Source organism: Anabrus simplex, chromosome 3 (assembly GCF_040414725.1).
Source record: "Anabrus simplex isolate iqAnaSimp1 chromosome 3, ASM4041472v1, whole genome shotgun sequence".
NCBI classification, from domain to species: Eukaryota; Metazoa; Arthropoda; class Insecta; order Orthoptera; family Tettigoniidae; genus Anabrus; species Anabrus simplex.
The window spans coordinates 240,175,952-240,199,146 of NC_090267.1; the positions used below are offsets into that span (position 1 = coordinate 240,175,952).

The 23,195-nt window shown below is 41.5% G+C and overlaps 1 long non-coding RNA gene across 1 annotated transcript in view; it reads left to right on the forward strand.

Annotated features, from left to right (window-relative positions):
* The first annotated feature begins 13,331 nt into the window (after nt 1-13,331).
* The window catches only part of LOC136867188 (uncharacterized), a 324,204-nt gene continuing 314,340 nt past the window's right edge, over nt 13,332-23,195 (forward strand). The window contains exon 1 of the long non-coding RNA XR_010859636.2: nt 13,332-13,425. This is a non-coding gene — a long non-coding RNA (uncharacterized lncRNA). The remainder of the gene's footprint in view (nt 13,426-23,195) is intronic.

Sequence of the window (23,195 nt, forward strand, 5' to 3'; positions counted from 1 at the left end):
TGTCAAATTCCCGGAGTAGACTGGGGGTTTATAGGAAACCGAAACACTGATTCTACCCTCCCACAAAATATACCAGACCAACCTGGATGGGAATCAATTTCTAAAACTTTTTTCTCATGTGCACTTTTCGATAGGATGATTAAGTAGGAAGATATCAGTAACGGGCGGTTTTACAGAATGTCTAGTGGACATAGCCCAACAGGTGTTGTACGTGGAGAAGATTCCTTATCTATATAAATAAAATCGTAACGACCATGTGTCTGTACATTGACTATTTTGGCGAAATTTTCATTCAGTTACCTGTTTCAGGTTTAATAATGACCATCTGCATATGTTTAATCTTCGGTGTCTGTATGTTGATTTGTCTGTTTGTTGCGTTCTTATAATTGGGAAACTACTGGATATATTTCTACCAAACTTTATAGTTAGCATCCACCGGTCCTTGGGTACGTTTCACGGCCAATATTATTTCTAAATCCCGGATTGTTTTCGGGGCTTATAGGAATTCTAAACAGTGAGTTTTCCATCCCACAAAATATACATGACGAACTTTATTGGAAAACTACTAGATTTAATGGAAATAAATTTCTAAAGACTTTTCTTGTCGTGTGCACCTTTTCGATAGGAGGATAACAAGGAAGATATTATTAACTGACTCTTTTACAGGCTGTCGTGTCATTTTTTTTTTTTTTTGCTAGTTGCTTTACGTCGCACCGTCGCAGATAGGTCTTATGGCGACGACGGGACAGGGAAGGGCTAGGAGTGGGAAGGAAGCGGCCGTGGCCTTAATTGCGGTACAGCACCAGCATTTGCCTGGTGTGAAAATCGGAAACCACGGAAAACCATTTTCAGGGCTGCCGACAGTGGGGTTCGAACCTACTATCTCCCGAATAGTGGATACTGGCCGCACTTAAGCGACTGCAGCTATCGAGCTCGGTTCTTGCCATTTCAAGGTGGGTTACGTAGTTTAACTAAAGAGCCATTTTACTCTTTTCGATAGAACAGATAAGAGAGTTTATCGTCAACGATTGGTTTCATGAGTCTTCCGCCACAGCTCCACTCCCGGTTTCAGATGAACAACAATATGTAACCAAGAAGTTTGGACAATTACGCACAACTTTGGACCAGGAACTGTATCGTTCAATAAACTCTGTCATCATCCTCATTCTGTCTCCACTTTGTTCAGCTTTTACGTCCTTCACGTTACTGCCATGTGCTTTCGTAGAAGAATATCAGTTTAACGTGCCGTATTGAACGTTTGAATACAGGCATGTAGCATCGCATAAATTCATGAGAAATCATGAAATCGATCATCAATTCCCGTGCGGAGAATGGGTACATATGCCAGTAATCATAATAATAATAATAATAATAATAATAATAATAATAATAATAATAATAATAATAATAATAATAATAATAATACAGCTGACTATGAAGCGTTTGCTGGACTTCTGTGCTAGTATGAGTTTAGCAGTTACGAGTACATTCTTCAAGCATAAAGCTATTCACCGCTACACATGGGAGGATAGGGGTACCAGATCTATAATAGATTATATCATAAAAGTCTTCGAATTCAAGAAATCTGTTATGAATATATGGGATTTCCGGGGATTTTTCGATAATACCCACCACTATCTGATCTGTAGTGAACTAAGTGTATCTAGGCCTAGTATAGAGAAAGTGAAATCTGTCTGCAAACGAATAAGGGTAGAAACTATCCAGGGCGAGGAAATTAGACAGAAATATGTGGGTATGATTAGTGAGAAGTTCCGAACAGTGGACATTAAGCAGGTTCAAGATATGGAAAAATAATGGGTGGCATACAGGAATGCTCTAGTAGAACCAGCAAGGGAATGCCTAGAACAAATGTGTGTGAAGATGGCAAAAAGCGAACATCTTGGTGGAATGACGAAGTGGGAGCATCTTGTAAACGTAAAAAGAAGGCGAATCAGAAATGGCTCCAAACAAGGGCTGATGCAGACAGGGAATTGTACGTAGATTAAAGAAACAGAGCGAAAGTTGTTGAATCCAAAATGTAGTCGTGGGAACATTTTTGTAATAACCTGGAAAGGCTAGGTCAAGCAGCAGGGAAACATTTCTGGACAGTAATAAAGAATCTTAGGAAGGGAGGGGAAAAAGGAAGTGAACAGTGTTTTGGGCAATACAGGTGGACTAATAACAGATGCCAGGGAAACATTGGGCAGGTGGAGGGAGTATTTTGAAAATCTTCTCAACGTAAAAGGAAATCTCCATGGTGGTGTCGCCAACAACTGAGCTCATGGGGAGGAGGAAATTGATGTTGGCAAAATTACGCTTGAGGAAGTGGAAAGGATCGTAAATAAAATCGATTGTCATAAATCAGCAGGAATAGATGAAATTAGACCTGAAACGGGGAAGTATAGTTGGAAGGCAGGGATGAAATGGCTTCATAGAGTAGTAAGATTAGCATGGTGTGTTCGTAATGTAATTTTAGATTGGGCAAAAGCAGTAATTGCACCTATCTATAAGCAAGGGAACGGGATTGGAACAACTATCGAGGTATCTCATTGATTAGTATACCAGGCAAAGTATTCACTGTCATATTGGAAGGGAGCGTGCGATTAGTGGTTGGGAGGAAGTTGGATGAAAACCACTCCGGTTTCAGACCACAAAGGGGCTTTCAGAATCAGATTTTCAGTATGCGCTAGGTAATTAAGGAAAGATACGAGAGGAATAGACAGTTATGTTTATGTTTCTGGAGAAAGCATATGTCAGGGTACCGAGGGAAAAGGTGTTCACCATACTGAGCGACTGTGGGATTAAGAGTAGATCATTAAAATCAATCAAATGCATTTATGTTGACAATTGGGCTTCAGTGAGAATTGATGGTAGAATGAGTTCTTGGTTCAGGGTACTTACAGGAGTTTGTTGTTCGTAGTTTACATGAATCATCTGCTGAAAGGCATAAAGTGGCAGGGAGGGATTCAGTTAGGTGGAAATGTTATAAGCAGTATGGCCTACGCTGACGACTTGGTCTTAATGGCAGATTATGCTGAAAACCTGCAGTCTAATATCTTGGAACTTGAAAATAGGTGCAATTAGCAGGGTATAAAAATTAGCCTTTTGAAAACTAAATTGATGTCAGTAGGTAAGAAATCGAAGAGAATTAAATGTCAGATGGGTGATACAAAGCTAGAAAAGGTTGATAATTTCAAGCATTTAGGATGTGTGTTCTCCCAGAATGGTAGTATTTTAAGTGAGAATGAATCAAGGTGCAGTAAAGCTAATGCAGTGAGCTCGCAGTTGCAGTATTCGGTAAGAAGCAAGTCAGCTCCCGGACGAAATAACTGTTATCTTTACATACTGTAGGTCGGTTTTGAGGCCAACTTTGCTTTACGGGAGTGAAAGCTGTGTGGATTCAGGATATCTTACAAGTTAGAAGTAACAGACATGAATGTGGCGAGAATGATTACTGGTAAAAACAAGTGGGAACAATGGCACGAGGGTACTCGGAATGAGGCGATAAACGGTAAGCAAGGAATGAAATCGATTGACGAAGCTGTACGCGTAAACCGGCTTCGGTGTTGGGCTCATATGAGACGAATGGAGGAGGATAAGTTACCTAGGAGATTAATGGGCTCTGTTATGGAAAAAATGAAAAGGCGTATGGCTTTTAGTGCCGGAAGTGTTCGAGGACAAGATCGGCTCGCCAGGTGCAGGTCTTTTGATTTGACTCCGTTAGGCGGCCTGTGCGTCGTGATGAGGATGAAATGATGATGAAGATGGCACATACACCCAGTCCCCGTGCCAGCGAAATTAACCAATGTTGGTTAAAAATCCCTAACCTGCCGGGAATCGAACCCTGGACCCCATTGACTTAAGGCCAGCACGCTAACCATTTAGCCATGGAGCCGGTCTGTTATGGAGAGTAAGAGAAATAGGGGGAGACCAAGACGACGATGGTTAGATTCAGTTTCTAACGATTTTAAGATAAGAGGTATAGAACTAATGAAGCCACAGCACTAGTTGCAAATAGAGGATTGTGTCGACGGTTAGTAAATTCACCGAGGCTTGCAGACTGAATGCTGAAAGGCATAACGGTATACAGTGGTGATGTATAATAATAATAATAATAATAATAATAATAATAATAATAATAATAATAATAATAATACAGTTGACTATGTGGTTTGGGTCGCGTGTGCCTGTCAGTTTACTTTTGAGAGATGATGAGTTCGTATCCAATTTCTGAAAGCCCTGAATATGGTTTTCCATGGTCTCCCATTTTCAAACCACGCAAATACTAGGATGTACCGTAAATAAGGCCACGGTCACTGCACTTCCCAATCCTAAACTAGTCCTTTCCCATCGTTGTATAAAACCTCTCTGAGCCGGTGCGACGTAAAACAATACAAAAAGCATAATAATAATAATAATAATAATAATAATAATAATAATAATAATAATAATAATAATAATAATATATGTCCAACATTTGTCCCGTTTCTCTACGGAGACGGATGTGAAGGGAGATGAATCTTCGTAGCGAGTTTTTACGACTGGATGCTCTTCCTGATGTCAACCATATCAGAGGAGTTCATGAGATGAATGAATGGCGTGATGTACGATATAATATGTGATTGAAGGGAGGAAGAGGATGAAACCCGGTGCCGGCACATAGCCTACTCATGTCGCGTAGAACCAATGCGTCTGCTCAAAGCTCAACGTCGCCTTCCGACGGACGAATCACCATTAGCAGCGGCATATGCCGTCACTCAATATCATAATAAATAATATCGTGTGGCTATTTCTAGTCGGGTGCAGCCCTTGTAAGGCAGAACCTCCGATGAGGGTGGGCGGCATCTGCCATGTGTAGGTAACTGCATGTTATTGTAGTGGAGGATAGTGTCATGTGTGGTGTGTGAGTTGCAGGGATGTTGGGGACAGCACAAACACCCAGCCCCCGGGCCATTGGAATTAACCAATGAAGGTTAAAATCTCCGACCCTGCCGGGAATCGAACTCGGTATCCTCTTAACCGAAGGTCAGTACAATGACCATTCAGCCAACGAGTCGGGCACTCCATATTAACACTGCAGAAAAGATGGGAATTACGGAATATCGTCTTCAGGGCTTAAAGATCTGAATTAATGAAGCACTTCCAGGCGCACTGTAAACTTAAAACTTTGTACCAAAGAACTTTGCAACCCCCAGAGGCATTCACGAATTAAAAAATTGTACAATCTAATCTAATAGAGGTCTAATTGGATGAGGAGGGGTGTGTGTTAGGATGGGGTAGTCAGGTCCGAAATTGAGGCCTAGAAACAAATAAGCACAAGTTTGCAACCGTAAGCATTTTTCCACCGAGTGAGTGAATTTCCTCCAAAATATATAAGGTAAACTGACCAAGTTCGGTACGGGGTTTGGTCACGTAGCTACCAGGTTGCATCTCACACCGCAGATGTGTAGAATTGATCTATCTCATCGGGCAAGTTGGCAGTGCGGTTAGGGGCGTGCAACTGTGAGGTTGCATCCGGGATATAGTGGGTGAGAAGCCCACTGTCGGCAGCCCTATAGATGGTTTTCCGTGGTTTCCCATTTTGACACCAGGCAAATGCTGGGGCTATACCTAACTGAAGGGCACGCCCGCTTCCTTCCCACTCCTAGATATTTCCTAACCCATCGTCCCCGTAAGACCTATCTGTGTCGGTGCGACGTAAAACAAATTGTAAAATAAAAACAAAAGGAAAAAAGAATGGATCCAGGTTCCACCGTCAGTTACTGTTGTGCCACAAAGAGAGTGAATCTGAAGATAACGAGGGCTGATCAATTAGGCGACTTGTTTATTTCCCTTCTAGTGCAGCATGTTCATAACACTGTGGTTGTAAATACTGCAGCTCATTTAATCTTTATTGGCGATAAAATGAGTACTACAGGGTTTCCTTGAAAAAGGTTACAATATTTGCAGAGGATGCAGCTTTTAATAAACGAAAGGAAAAAGTCCTTAAACGTTGGTCGCAAACCCAATATTTTCGGAGTTACGCTGGGTTGCCACTACCATAAATGGTCACGATGTTCCAATAATTTACAGACGGTCGTGTGCAATAAAAGACGGAAATACGTTCCTACCTACTCATTGGTCGTAACCGACTGCAAATGTTGTTCATGAATGATGGGGCACCGGTCAATTTTCATCGTAGTGTTAGGTAACACCTAACACAGGTCTTCCATGGGCGATGGATTGATCGGGCAGGGGTAATACTTTGGTCCGTCCGTTCGCCTGAAATTAACCCTTTAGACTTTTGGCTTTGGGGACATGTAAAGACCGTGGTGTATGCGGTCCCCGTCAGTGTCGTGGATACACTATACGAGAACGCGTGTTCAGTGCCTGTGATACAATCCGGCAACAGCCAGGTGTTTCCCAACGAATGCGTGATTCCATGCAACGTAGGGTGGAAGACTTTATTGCAATTGTTGGTGGTCATATCGAGCACATGTTGTGAAGAGTACGTCAAAGACATGGTGATCATTGAAGGTACATCTGAAGATATTGGTTTCGCGACCAATGTTTATAGGCCCTTTTATCCTTAGTTTCTTGAACGCTGCCGCCTCTGTAAATATTGGAACCTTTTTCAAGGACATCCTGCATACTTTTGTAAGGGATTTTCAATAGAAACATTGATTGGTGTATAAAAGCTTACACTGTATGTATTCTACAACATACATTACATCAAAACAACTGCATAACTCTTATCAACACGAAAATATCCATCTATTGCATGCCATCATTCACAGAATGCTTGTTTGTCCAACCCTTGTCCCGTTTCTCTACGTGGTCGGGTATGAGGTGAGATGAATCTGTTGTGGCGGGTTTTTATGACCGAATGCCCTTCCTGACGTCAACCTCATTAGAGAAGTTAATGAGATGAATTGAATGACGCGATGTATGGTAGCACTAAGGGAGAGGGTGAAACCTTGTGCCGGAACATAGCCTACTCCTGTCGAATAGCACAAGGGATCTGATAAAGGCTTAACGTCCCCATCCGACGGACGAATCACCATCAACAGCGTAATATGCCCTCACTCCATATGAGCGATGTGGAGAGGTTTGGAATTTAATCCAGGCTAGTGATCAGAAATTGTATACCACCACCTTCCCTACCCTCCCGGCCAACATTCTGATGGTGAAATTGTTTTCGACCAACGGGACTCGAACCGGCTAACCTTGGTGTCATACCATTTAGACTTCAACGCCCTAACGACCATGGCCACCAGACGAGCTCGCCATCATTCACAGAATAAGAAAAATTAATTATTCTCCCTTATTAAACCTCACACCTTGTCTATTATAACATTAACAATATTATTTAATCGTTTCAGAAACATAACATATAACGCCGAAGACAGTGCCTATTAAAATAAGAATGCATCCACAAATTGGTACTACAACTATACTATGATGTTAAGTTACAATTTTCAGTTCTCACATCAGTTTGAATGGAAAAAAATAATTGATTATATAATTATACTGAACATCACTGACATGTCGAAAAGCTTACAAGTGGAAAAAGAATAAAATAAAAAATGAACTCTTGTCCTCGTCCCGAAATGGTGCAGCTCTTTTCAGGCATACCTCCATTGGAGGTGAATGCATGTACCATTTTAACCACACATCAGCTCTCCTGTCATTTTTACATTTCTGGAAGTACCGGGAATCGAACCATGATGGTAAATAATGGTGCTAATCGTTACTCTACGGAGGTTGACTGACGCAAACCACCCTTAATGGACAGACAATTTTTAATGAGCATGTACTTTCAACGACCAGATTCTTCTCGAGATAAACTCTCAACATATTTTTTTTTTTTTTTGCTAGGGGCTTTACGTCGCACCGACACGGATAGGTCTTATGGCGACGATGGGATGGGAAAGGGCTAGGAGTTGGAAGGAAGCGGCCGTGGCCTTAATTAAGGTACAGCCCCAGCATTTGCCTGGTGTGAAAATGGGAAACCACGGAAAACCATCTTCAGGGCTGCCGATAGTGGGATTCGAACCTACTATCTCCCGGATGCAAGCTCACAGCCGCGCGCCTCTACGCGCTCGGCCAACTCGCCCGGTTCTCAACATATTAGAACGTGTTAAGTACGTATACCAGTAGTACATATTGAAGAGAGGTTAAGTACAGAACAAAACTGGCCAAGCGGTCACCAGTGGGATCCGAACCCGCAACCTTCCGATTTTGCGTCGGTACTGAACAGGATCTAATCATCGCTTTCTTCTCGGCACTACACATCTTTCCACTGTCCACGTTTCCTGTGCTTTCGAGCGAACACGTAATGGTTACCGTATTTTCCGCAGGAGCGCTAGCAGGATGTCCTCTCCGCGCGTGTAAGATCCAGGGAACTAATTGCTTAAAGCTGTTACCCTGGTTTTAAGCTGAAATTAGCTGGTGTTTTATAATGTAGTAGTACACATTGCGTATGGTTTGGTGTGAAATACTGCAGTGCTGGTTATCTTCAGAGTGGTATGTACGAGAATTTAGCATAACTCCGTATATAGTGAAAGGTATACTAGTCTAGGTATATAAGTAAATTTAAAACGTTATAATATTAATATACATCTAAAATTTGCATGTCCCCTTAAAGTCGTGATTCACACGACTTTTAGTTTAACCGAATAAGACCCAGCAAAATAACCAGACCGCACTATATAATATTTTATATTCAGCTAATTCAATGCATTTCCTATTTATAAAATGAAAGCTGGCAATCACCTAAGTAAAAGTAAAATTTTTCAGTTGTAGGTACCTATACCGGTACATTATTTACACAATGGTTTATTGCTGCGTGCCGTATTATAATGGCCGGCACTAAAAGCCGTTCGCCAAAATAATAAAAAGATATTAAAAAATTGCTCAGCTCGTGAACTCCTGACACAGTTGGGGGTATTTAAAATGAAGTGAAAGGGATAAATAAGGAGTAAAACTGTCTCTAAGAACCTGTTTTGGAGGCGGAGGTAATGTGATGCGAGTGGTTGAGCGCAGTTTTACTTAGAAGAATGATAAATTTGGCCATATAATGTTAGCGAAGCATAACAAAACCTGAGTTATGATAGCCTTGATTACCATAGATTTTTAATGATTTCGAGGTGAGATGAATTATGAAACATTCAGTAGTAGTAGTTGAGTTTCCTTGGTTCAAGTGCCAGCGCGCCAGCCTCTCACCACCGGGTTCCATGGTTCAAATCCCGGTCGTTCCATGGGAGATTTGTGCTGGACAAAGCGGATGTGGGAGAGGTTTTCCACCGGGTACTCCGGCTTTACCTGTCATCTTTCATTCCAGCAACGATCTCTAACAACATTTCATTTCAACTGTCAGTCATTAATCATTGTTCCAAAGCAGTACGACACGCTTCGGCAGCCGTCACAATTCCTATGATCTCTTCTAGATGGGGGCTTATTTCATTCCATTCCTAACCCGTTAAAATGACCGAAAACGGGCTGTGAATTTTCATTTTCAAGTAGCAGTAGTTGTTAAGAGATCGTTTTGGAGGTGTTTTAGTAAACCACATTGGCTAGCAGAGTGAGCGCTGTCAAGAAGATAGCCTAGTGTTAAATGAAAATATATGCTTTTAATTTTCTCTTGCTATCATTTCAACGTCGCACTGACACACAGGTTTTCGACGACGGTGGGTTAGGAAAGGACTCGCAATGGGAGGGAAGCAGTCGTGACATTTGCCTGGTGTGACAATTGAAATTAACATAAAACTATCTTTAGGACTGCTGATAGTGGTGTTAGAACCCAGGTACAGCACTTATTTGGTGTGAATATGGGAACCCATGAAGAACTGTTTTCAGGGTTTCCTGTGATGTTGTTCGAGCCACCACGTCCCGAATGCAAACTCCTGAACGCTGTAACCAAATCCCTCAGTTCTTTTCCGCCTTGTACACTTTCTTAACAAGTTGACTGGATCTAATATAATTATGTAGTCTCTCTTGGTGCGAATCAGTCGAACAATGCGAATAACCCATGTTTTAAGTGAAATAATGAAATCAGCAGATTTTTTAAAAATTTAGGTAGGCTACTTTTTGCCGGCGAATTAACGTCACATTAACACATCGAAAGTTTTCGGTAACGTAAAGATGGAAAAGGGCTATGGTGGTGGTGGTGATTATTGTTTTAAGAGGAAGTACAACTAGGCAACCATCCTCTATATAACACTAATCAGAGGGAAAAATGGAAGGGGTCCGACACTTCGAAAAATGAAGATATCGGCCAAAGGAAGGCAAGGGCCACGAAGGGCGTGAAAATGAAAGACTCCCTAGCCCTCGCAAACCTAATAGCGTCGGGGTCGGAAAAGAACAAGAGTTGACCAAGGAAGGTCGGATAGGATAGATGAAAGTGAGGAGCCTGACACAAGTAAGTGGAAGCAATGCCAGGACTCAGCTAAGGGCCCCGTGGTCGCCAACCCACTCTCCAAAGTTCAGAGCCCCTGGGGCCTCTTTTAGTCGCCTCTTACGACAGGTAGAGGATACCGTGGGTGTTATTCTACCGCCCCCACCCACAGGGGCTATGGCAGTGAAGGTAACGACCGTGGCTTTAATTTTACACGGTCCGAAAATGGGAAACTATGGAAGACCATTTTCTGGGTTAGAGGAGATGGGATTCGAACCCATTATCTCCTGAGTGCAGATTTACAGCTACGCGACCGGAACCGAGCTGCGAACTTGCTCGGTTTTAGCTATTTGGCGTCATGCTAACATACTAAGATTTTCGACCACGCTGAGGTACAGAAAGGTAGTGGTCTCGCGCCTTGTTTAAAGTGTCGTTTCGTCATTAATCTAGGACGAAAATTGGAAAACACAGAAAACCATGTTTCGTCTGCCGACGAGATGGTTTGAACTCATCAACTCCCAGACGTATGGTTACAGTTAAGCTAGGTCAGGAAGTTCGGACAAAGAACATATGAATGTAACTATGTTGCTTGTTATGCAAATTATGTCGTTTACATCGGGGACTTGAACAGCGCTTTGCTGGGATCAAAACATTAGTTGGTACTGTACAGTAAAGTGACTGAAACAGAGTCTGATGCTTCCTGACCTTCTTCCTAATTTATCGGAGTCGGCTGTACCTTAATTAAGGCCACGGCCGCTTCCTTCCAACTCCTAGGCCTTTCCTATCCCATCATCGTCGCCATAACACCTATCTGTGTCGGTGTGACGTAAAGCCCCTAGCAAAAAAAAAAAGAAAGTGTCGCTAACCTTTTGGCAATGTACAACTGTAACAGAATTCAAACCGACAGAGCTCCCAACAAGCGAGCCTTTCGTTTTGCCCACAAAACTGACAATTTATCAATAAATTATTATTATTATTATTATTATTATTATTATTATTTCCGGCTCCATGGCTAAATGGTAAGCATAGTTCTCTTCGTTTCAGAGGGCCCCGGATCGATTCCCGGCCGGGTCGGAGATTTTAAATTTTAGTTAATTCCCTTGGCTCGGGGACTGGAAGTTTGTACTGTTGTACTGTTTGTGTGAAACTCACACACAAAACACAACACTATCATCCACCACAATAACACGGAGAAACCTACACATGGCAGATGCCGCCCACCCTCATCGGCGGGTCTGCCTTACAAGGGCTGCACTAGGCTAGAAATAGCCATAGGGAATTCTTCTTCTTCTTCTTCTTCTCCTTCTACTTTATCTGTTTACCCTCCAGGTCGGTTTTTTCCGCCAGACTCAGCGAGAGATCCCACCTCTACCGCTGTACCTCTCTAGCTTCAGACTATGGGTCGGTGGATACAACTGGGGAGGATGACTAGTACCACGCCCAGGCGGCCTAACCTGCTATGCTGAACAGGGGCCTTGCGGGGGGATGGGAAGATTGGAAGGGATAGACAAGGAAGAGGGAAGAAAGCTGCTGTGGTCTTAAGTTAGGTACTATCCCGGCATTTGCCTGGAGAGGAAGTGGGAAACCACAGAAAACCACTTCCGGGATGGCTGAGGTGGCAATCGAACCCACCTCTACTCAGTTGACCTCCCGAAGCTGAGTGGACCCCGTTTCAGCCCTCGTGTCATTTTTCAAATTTCGTGGCAGAGCCGGGAATCGACTCGGGCCTCCGGGTGTGGCAGCTATTCACAATAACCACTACACCACAGGGGCGGACATTATTACTACTATTATTATTATTATTATTATTACTATTTTTATTATTATTATTATTATTATTATTATTATTATTATTATTATTATGTTGCTATTTGTTTTACGTTGCACCGACGCATACCTGATTTATATGATGACAGTGAGATAGGACAGAGCTATGATTAGGAAGGAAAATACCGTGGTTATATTTGTCTGGTGTAAAAATGGAAATCCAAAGAAAACCATTTTCTGGATTGCCAACAGTGGGGTTCGAACCCATCGCCACCCGAATGCAAGTTCACAGCTACGTGACATAAACCATGTAGCCATCAGTAAACACCTGCCATCACCTTCCAGCCAGCGTTCCTTAAACCTTTAGCCGCATCTAGGCTATGTTATGGTGTCTAAAATTTGTTCCTTTCTTAGCCTTTAGACAATCATCTGGCGTCAGCAGTAACGTCGATTAAGCATTGTTTTACGACTGGATGCCTTTGCTGACAAACACCCTTTGTGGTGGGGGACTTACTATTGCATGCTTCTGTGGTGGCTGGTAGTGTGGTGTGTTTTTGTGTAAATGTGTATTAAGACGATCACATACACAGTCCCCGAGCCAGATGAATTAACCATACACAGTTAAAATCCTCGGCCCCGGAGAGAATCGAATCTGAGAGCCCTCTAAACTGAAGGCCAGTACCGTGACCATTCAGCCATATAGCTGGAGTCCAGACTGCCTCCTCTGCTAATAAGGTTTTGTAAAATTGGAAGGAAGAGTGGAACATGAAATTCTATGTCTTGTTTCGTCTGGAACGCGATTGCCGGTTTTCTTGGCGAAAATTATTCGTAGCTTTCAACATATTGCGCTGCTTCTGCTGACCAGCTGTTCCAGTACATTAAATAGCACCCTCTTTGACAAATTTGGTGTGCTGGCACATATAAGAACATTTTCGCCCATCCCTCCTCTTGGATTAGAAGGCGAGCTTCGCTGCTCATTTGTTTCTTATTGCATCGCCTCCCTCCTCGACGTCAACTACTTTACTGTGAGTGCCCCATTCGTGTTCCACTCGCCAAGGGAGTATGGCGCGCTCCTCCCTTATATCGGTGCCTTTATTCGATCGGAAATAGTTCGTTTGTGAGCAGTGCTTATATCGGAGTTCTCTTTCATAGTGCCACTCGGTCGCAATTAGTCAAACAGTGATGGTATCGTACGTTTATCATTCTCGAACTTCTCGTCCTATTCGTCACGTGTTGAATGGGGAGTAATTTTCTCTTAACTTGACTGATGTTGCCATAACAAGGTAAGAGTAAGTCTTTATTATTATTATTATTATTATTATTATTATTATTATTATTATTATTATTATTATTATTATTATTATTATTCAGGTTTTCCCGCTGTTCATTTACATTAGTCTGGATTAATAACCAGGCCTAGATTTTCTTTCGTTAGGTATCCTTCAAATCCCTATTTAGCAGTTTCCTCATAATGTTACAGAATTCTAAAATCTACTACTGTTCTTCGTATTCGAAGTTGCCAATGGTAACAATTCTGGAGTATTTTGCTGCTCCCTGTGTTGCGCGAGACAGCGGAAGTGTCTGCCGTGCTTCTTCATCACACATGTTTATGACTAGGGCCAGGATTTCCATGCACTAACAAATCTCAAAATATGCATGCATTCCTGCACTATCATATAGTAAAACATGCACAATAAACTGTAAAATTTCGGTGCGACGTAAAACAATTTTAAAAAAACTGTAAAATTTGCATTATCAAAATTCAGTTCAACACGGTTACATTTCCAGCTTCTTTTGAAACATTGCACAACAACTAATTTCTCCAAATTAATTTGACTGTCAGAACATTCTTAAACACAGAAAATGATCTTTCTACGTCACAAAAAATGACAGGTGCATGCTTAAATGAAAACATTTGGGACAAAGTGAGATCAAATTGTACTTCTTTTACATTTTAATCACACAGAACGTCTGTTTTTACTCTTGACGAATTCAAAATTATGATTTGAATGGATCACTTTGTACAACTTAGCCTATCTCTAGCTGCCGCAGCTACTTTCTGTGCGATGATTGCTGTCACATTTAAATTACTCATTAACTGCTAACGATTCAACGAGGGGTAGACCTGTACTTTCCAATTTTGGTATCGCAGCAGGCAATTTGCCAAAATTTGATTTTATATCAATTTAGTCTTGCTGCGTATTCTCTCTGCTGAATTCCACTTGCGCATCTTTAATGCAAACAACGTCATCTACTGGAAAACTGTCTACGGCCTAAAATCGGAAAAAGTAATTCAATTAAGTTATAAGTTGCACGCGGACAGATATTTTTTACATCTTATTCTTTATATGTACTTAATGTAGTTGTCACCGTGGGCAAAACGACTTGTAACATCAAAATGCGAAGAGGTGACTGCAGCAGAAAGCTGAAGGTTGGACTACCTTGATAGGAAAGCAGTTCATAGAATGAAGACCAGGTAAGATCAGTGAGCATTGAATGCTGTTGCTGCTACCTATCAGTACATACAGGTGTACTTAATAGGAACGGTGACTCTAATGTGCCGTGTATCGGATCATTGCATCAGTTCAGTAACCTGAACGGAATCAAATGAACCGATTCAGTAAAATGATCGAATATCATATCGCAATACTGCATATTCTATACTAACTTTGGTTGTTAGGTAGGATGACAGGAATAAATTATTTCTCCATCTCTCAATAATAGACCTATAACGTGGAAAAGCGGCCTCGAATTCTGCAAACTAACATTTATAAAAGACACTATCATGCAACTTTAATATTATATATCGCCAAAGAATTCATGTGAAATACGAATATAAACGTCCACATATTCGCTATTAAATCCAACATCCTCAATATATGCATTATACATGAATTTTCTCCTCAAAAGGCCAAAACAGGGAAAAGGAACCGTTATTTGGAATCGTCAAGTCATAAAACGAATATTTGCAAAGTTTGAGAAGTGTATTCAGCTTATTTAAACATGCATTTGCATGGAAATCCGGGATCTACTTATGACGTTGGCAATTATTTCCCGTGCTTCACTGTGGAGAGTTCTACCTTTCTTCCAAACGCTAGGCACATTATTCGATAGATCACATGTATTTTAGACCCACAGATACAAGAAATCCACTGCCTGTATAAGAGCAACGCGGTTGCTCGCTCATTCATCACTCACTCGCTCAAAGCGACCAATATTTTTATCATCGTCGGACAGCAAGTGCAGCCAATAGGAGCCCGTGGAGCAATCTCCTACATGTCCTTCTCCCCGCACTCCAGGAGGACAGAGTTCCATCGCAGAGCTTTTCTCGTGAATAGAGGACCGTATCTTAGTTTGGTAAAGAAACGGACCATCGCCGACTCACTTGTAGGCGCTCCTAAATGCTATTACGTATTCATTAAGAGAGCAGGAACGAGATAGGTGCGAAAATTCTGCGTTCTTGTACTATTACTCAAAATATAAAACACTGAAACGTGAGTGCACGACGTATATATAGCAAGACTACGAGAGAGCACATGTCAACTATGCTTACAGGGCAATTAAGGAGTTAAGACTCACACCTGACGTCATAGAGGGACAGGGAAGTAATATCCAAAAACTAGGTCCGAATTTTATGTATTGCGGGAAGAATTATATTAATTAGTAATTCAGTAGCATCAATAAATCTTTCTTGATGTCATACTAATGACGTCACAAGCATTTTACACATGTTTTTAAACTCAGAAGTTGGAAATTTATATGTATTTACGTCATAAACAGGGTCACCAATATGCACTCTATTAAAAATGACCAAAATACCACGAAGCGTGGTGGTGTATTCTTGATTACTGTTGGTAAAGTCAAAGCAAAGGCCCTTCGAGGGGTGGAAGGTACCTCGGCACTTATTGGAATAGAGTGGTTAGCTCTACACCCGGCCACCTTTACCCCTAGGAATTAACATGGTACTAATTTTTGGTGTTGTCTGAGTGAACCTCACGGCCATGTGCACATCCGGTTCATGGGGAATCGAATGCACGTCCCTCCGGATGAACCGAGCACGCCTTTACCGCTTCGACCAGGCTGACCCTGATTACTGTTGGTACTACTGTCGATACTGTTTTACGCACGCCCGTTTGTCACTTTTTCATTTTTTTAAGGTTTGACAGTTCGACACATGGTTAGTCGATAAACGGTGTTAGTGCAATTGATGTATAAATACGTAACTGTAAATGGTGTAATTCATTTAAAAACCAAACCGCATGGCACAACAGTCCTTGAAGGGCCTTGGCCTACCAAGCGACCGCTGCTCAGCCCGAAGGCCTGCAGATTACGAGGTGTCGTGTGGTCAGCACGGCGAAACCTCTCGGCCGTTATTCTTGGCTTCCTAGACCGGGGCCGCTACCTCACCGTCAGATAGCTCCTCAATTCTAATCACGTAGGCTGAGTAGACCTCGAACCAGCCCTCAGGTCCAGGTAAAAAACCCCGACCTGGCCGGGAACCGAACCCGGGGCCTCCGGGTAAGAGGCAGGCACGCTACCCCTACACCACGGGGCCAGCTGTAATCCATTTAGAGTGCGTATAAAATGAAAAGAAAGTGTTACTAGGGGTAGTAGTGTTACTAAACCTGCAGGGTAGGTTTAATAAATTCCCTAAAAATAAGTTCAAAGAAAAGCGATGCGTTTCGTAAAGAGGAATATGAGGAATACCATTAATTTGCAGTCTTGAATCTAGAAGAACTAGAGCTCGCCTGTGTGGTCTTTCTAAGAGCTACACGGGAAGGGCTGCCGAAAGTAGTATTAGGAATAGGTTGGAACCTCCCCCGTACTTATCGATAAATTATCACAAGCATAAAATTAGGGCCAGAAATCAGCTTACGGAATATATACGGATGTGGGCAAGTCTTCCTTCGTAAATAGGACCATAAGGGATTGGAATACATTACCGGTAGCAGTCTTTGATAGATTCATTTCCGGTATCAAAACGTTTAAGAAGTTCATTAGTGCTAGTGTAAAGTGAAAAATAAAAGTTATAAATGACGAACACTGAATTTGTCATTTTCTGTTGGATTTAGAATGTCAAACTAGTAGTAATTTTTTTCTTTCCATGGAATTGCTTGTTGTACTCTTCTTGTACTTGTAGTAGTAGTAGTAGTAGTAGTAGTAGTAGTAGTAGTAGTAGTAGTAGTAGTAGTAGTAGTAGTAGTAGTAATACAATTATGTTTTAACTTTATTATTACATTACTGTAAGTGACCATTCATTGCCACCGGAATATTTCCCAATTGCGATGTATTTGTTAATAATAATAAAATTATAACAATTTTCCTCTTCGGGCGAAAATTGGGCAATTATATTTTCAACAAGGAATATACAATAATTCAAACGTCCAGTGTATAGTGAGTATTGTATTAAAATTTGATTCGTTTTATCAAGCGATTATCAAGCTGTTCTTAATCTCGATTCGCTTTTGACAGTGTTACGTACGAAAATTTTAAAGTAATATCGGATTATCAGTATTTCTAGACGGCTTTCTCGTGCCACGACATAATTATAGAGGATTATATGTATGAGATTTAATTGCTTTAAAACGCTTTACCCTTTTTCAAAATTCAGCACCTACTTTGACAGTTTGCTATTTATTTGTGACATTATAGAATATTATGGCTGCTCTTCTTTCATGTAGTTATGCCATTTATTTGACGACCGAGCTGGATAGCTGCAGCCACTTAACTGCGGCCAGTAACCAGTATTCGGAAGATAGTGGGTTCGAACCCCATGTCGGCAGCCCTGAAGATGTTTCTCCGTGGTTTCCCATTTTCACAGCAGGCAAATGCTGGGGCTGTACCTTAATTAAGGCCACGGTGGCTTCCTTCCCATTCCTAGCCATTTCCTGTCCCATCGTCGCCAAAAAACCTATCTGTGTCGGTGCGATGTAGATCAACTTGCAAAAAAAAAAAATTAAAATAAAATATAAAAAAGGCATTCATGTGACGTATTACGCGTCATGAACATGTCTAACATACCATTTCTTTAGTCACACTTCGAAAATATGGTACCGGGCGAGTTGGCTGTGCGGTTAGGGGAGCGCAGCTGTGAGCGTGTATCCGGGAGATAGTATGTTCGAATCCCACTGCCGAAGATGGTTTTCCGGGTTCCCCATTTTCACACCAGGCAAATGCCACTGCCATTTCCTTCCTACTCCTAGTTCTTTCCTATCCCATCGTCGCCGTAAGACCTATCCGTGTCGGTGCGACGTAAAAGCCACTACCAAAAAGAAAATATGGTAAATTGCTTATTCCATACAAATTGAGAAAATTCACATCCAATTCCCATCTAGGTTTGCTTTTTGGACATGGAAAATTCGCCCAGAATATAACAAAAACAATCTAGTTACGGAATTTGCAATAATGAGCTGCTTTACCGAACCCACTGGAACTACTAGAACTCTATGCTGATGCCAGATCTCTCTTATGTCGTTGGCCAAAGTCAAAGCTATAAAGTGGAACTTTACCCTAATCAAGTTCTGTTCTTAGAAACTGAATCATCATCATCATCATCATCATCATCTTCATCATCATCTTCATCTTCATCTTCATCATCATCTTCATCTTCATCATCATCTTCATCTTCATCTTCATCTTCATCTTCATCTTCATCATCATCATCATCATCATCATCATCATCATCATCATCATCTTCTTCTTCTTCTTCATTATCATCTTCATCACCAAGCGGTGTGGCCGCGCGTGTTAACGCTCAGCACCTATCGAGCCAAGCACTGCATTCAGAAGACGAGAGTGCGAAACTAATCTTCGGCTGTCCTGAGAATGGTTTCCTGTGCTTTCCCCATTTTCACTTCCAGGCAAATACCGGGACAGTTTCTATATCACAGCCGGTTCCTTCCACCTCCTTGCCCAATTTAATTCACCGTCATTCATTTCATCTTCATTAGATTCACAATAATTTCATCTTTATTAGCACCTCAACTGATTTTGGCATCAAGAAGGGCATCCGGCCGTAACACTTGCTATATAAATTCCTCTCACCCTGTGTCAAGAAACTCGACTGAAGGGTAGACAAACAAAAGCATAATAATAATAATAATAATAATAATAATAATAATAATAATAATAATAATAATAATAATAATAATAATAATAATAATAATAATAATTTTAAAACGGAACGTAGAAACCGAACAGGCAACGTAAATAAAATTGTCTTCAACACGATAGTTGATTATTATTATTATTATTATTATTATTATTATTATTATTATTATTAATATGTTCGTCATGGGAGATCTTGAGGTGCCGGAGATCAATGGAGTTCAGTGACAAGGCGTAGCCTTTAGGGAATGTTGATGATGATGATGATGATGATGATGATGATGATGATGATGATGATGATGGTCACTGTTGTTTCTACTTCCTAATGTGGGGACTGGCAAAGAAAATATGGTTCACAGTGTGTGTGAAACATGTACGGTCATGTTTATTTATTGGTGTCTATAATTCATTCATTTTCAAATCGCTGCGTCTTTTCGATACAAGCAATCTTCTCTGTTTTTTGCTGCTAACTTCATTGCAACTCATTGTTACTAGTTTTACGTTCCGCTAATTAATTTTACAGTTTTTGGAGACGCCGAGGTGCCGGAAGTTTGTCTGGCAGGAGTTCCCTTACGTGCCAGTAAGTCCATCGACACGAGGTTGACGTACTTGTGCACCTTCAAATACAATCGGACTGAGCCAGGGTTGAACCTGCCAAGATGGGCTCGGAAGGCCAGCTCTGTAGTTCGAGCTGCTCAGCCCGGCTGCTAGTAACTGTCGTATCTCATTCGCCTTCTGATGCCCTCCATATACTTTCCCCACATCGACCTCCCCCGTTCTTCGCCTTCGAAAACATTAGTGATGAAGATGTGTGTGCTCGGCTTCTTGTCTATATGGTCAGTGTATTGATCTCCGGTTCAGAGGTCCCCAGGTTCGATTCATTGTCGGATGTTAATTTTAATATCATCTTGTTAATTCCTCTAGCCCGGGCAATGGGCGTTTGGGTTTGTATTAATACACGTCACTTGCATTCAAAATACAGTACTACCAATTATAACATGCAGTAATAAATGCATACCCTCACTTAGGCACCTAGGGTTGGCGTCAGGAAAGGCATTCGGCCTTAAAACTGTGCTTAATCTACATGAAATGCTAACCCAAAATAACTAGATAAGTCCTAGGCGGAGAAGAAGAAGAAAATTGTGTTTAATGATATGTCTCGTAAATTTCCTTTCTTTCTTTCTTTCTTTCTTTCTTTCTTTCTTTCTTTCAGTCTAGGTCATACTTGTCATTTTGAACCATATCCATGTTACTGGTTTTCTAATATGGCGCTTCTCATTTTTCCTAATGCCCAGAATACTCGATGAACATGATTTTGCTAAGTGTTTATAGTATTGGATGTTAAGATGAATCATTTGGTTTCACAAACAGGAAAGATACTCCGGGACTAAAATGTACTAGTCTTGTATTTTCTTCAAAAAATACTGGGAGAACTACGATTAAATTTTGTACCGCAATTAAACGTTAAATCTCCTGCGTGCAGGCATCTTGTTTTCCCAGCAATGAGTGTATTTTTCTAAGGAGACATTCCTTCGCTATGGCGTTGTATTACTGATTATACTGGCAGAGATATTGTTCTTAGAGGGTTATTTGTCGAGCCAAGTTAAAGGTCCACTTCCATCTAAGGGAGCTGAATCGAATCGAATTTTATTTCATCTTGTACTGAAATGAGAGAGAAAGGTAGATGGCAGTGTCAGTGTAATGGAATGGAACCCAAGGAGATAGCTGTTATTATCTTTTCTCCCGACTGCACCTTCGTTCACGGTTGAGAAATTTCACGTCGTGGTAAGGAAACGAAAGTGTGGAGCATGGCAGTCCAGTGACACAATCACTAGCTTCTCACCAAAGCGGCCGCGATTCGAATCCCGGATAGTGCATATAGGCTAGGCTACGATTTTTAAAATGAAAAATCACGTTCCTGCGGTTCGGATTCCACGTAAGAGAGGATACATAATGGCTATGTTCACGACATCAACAGTCACGTTAGTTTTGCTTGAGATAAATGTGTTGCAGGCTATTTGCTGTTTGTTACTGGTAGTTCATTTCATTTGGCAAGTTTTCTTTCCTTCTCTTTGCTATTTGCTTTACGTCGCACCGACACAGATAGGTCTTATGGTGACGATGGAACAGGAAAACCGAGCTCGATAGCTGCAGTCGCTTAAGTGCGGCCAGTATCCAGTAAGACATATCTGTATCGGTGCGACGTAAAGCAAATAGCTAGTAGTGGTAGGAACAGGAAAGGGCTAGAAATGGGAAGAAAGTGGCCATGGCCTTAATTAAGGTACAGCCCCAGCATTTGCCTGGTGTGAAGATAGAAAACCACGGAAAACCATCTTCAGGTATGCCAACAGTGGGGTTCGAACCCACTATCTCCCGGATGAGACCTCACAGCTGCGCGCCCCTAACCGCACGGCCAACTCGCCCGGTACAAGTTTTCTTTAGCCGGGCTGAGTAGTTCAGGCGGTATAGCGCTGGCCTTGTAAGTTTAAGTTGGTGGGGTTCGATCTCGGCTCATTCTGGTGGTATTTGAAGGTACTGAAATACGCCAGCCTCATATCGGTAGATTTACTATGACGTAAAGTAACTCCAGTTGAAAAATTTCTGGCACCTTGGCGTCTCCGAAAACCGTCAAAGTATTTAGTGGGACGTAAAACAAATAAGATTACTGGTATTTTAAAGTTCTCTTTGGAGCCTCCGTGATTCAGGCGGCAGCGTGCCGGCCTCTCACAGCTAGGTCCCATGGTTCAAATCCCGGTCACTCCATGTAAGATTTGTGCTGGTCAAAGCGGAGGCAGGGCAGGGTTTATCTCTGGGTACTGTACCAGGAAAGCCTAGGTCCTGGTCCATATTAATTGAAAGAAACGTTATTCCAGCATAAAAAGATCCGACCGACGTACGAACATCTATGTAAAGAATGTTCCAGTATGTGCCAGACCCTACGAGTGCACCAGGCGGAGTCAAGTGACGTCACCTGCCGCTTGGAGCTCACCTCCCCTAGAGATATTTCTCGAAAGAATTTTTCTTTTACCAGCTTTTTAACGCCTTAACCAATTTCAACGGGACAAACGCTGAATTATAGCGGACGTCATAAAAGTTAATCCCTGTGAATTTCGAATTAATTCATCCCATGGTTGTTGAGTTATAATAATTTAAAGTTTCAACGAAATTACGTAATCACGGTCACATGGCCGAGAGAGATGCTACCCCTCCCAGCGCTGGTATCTATATATGCCAAGGCCAGCCAGCCAGCAAGCCAGTACAAGGACGAGTAGACAGCTGTGTGAGTGAGACAGAGGAGAGACCGGCCCGCGTACAGTATGTTCGCGCAGTCACGGTGAAAGTACTTTCCGTCGTATTTCCGGAACGCGAAGTTATATCGCCGACAGAATTATAAAAGACGTCGCACTATGTTTAGTATATCGCATCGCGACTACAGTCTAATCCTAAAGACATTTAAGAATATAATACGAGTGAACTTATTGAAGTGCAAACATTAACTATTTAACGTTCACAGACTATGTCATTACATGTAGACTTATGATATTGAACTTCTGCAGAAACTAATGTGTAGAATCACCAGAACTCATTTCTTTTCGAGTATTGAACTGTATTCCTTTATTCATGTCACGTCAGTATACGACTCACAGTAATTTGAGTGAAAATTAAGAACTTTTCTGAGGTAATATAACATTATAAGAACAAGATAAGCAGAAAATAATTCTTAGTGATTTAATGACTGTGTTCAAAGACTGTGATTATCGACTTGCCTTTTCAAGTGTGAACTGTGCATTTATGAACGTTTCAATAACGACTGTAAATAATATTTCGTACAGGAAGGACTGTGATTCTTTATTTAACGTCTTGAAATTCAATTACGCCATAAATAGTGTTCAACAGTCAATGACAGTGTCAGTGTTAACTACTCGCACTAAGTAAATTTTTCGTG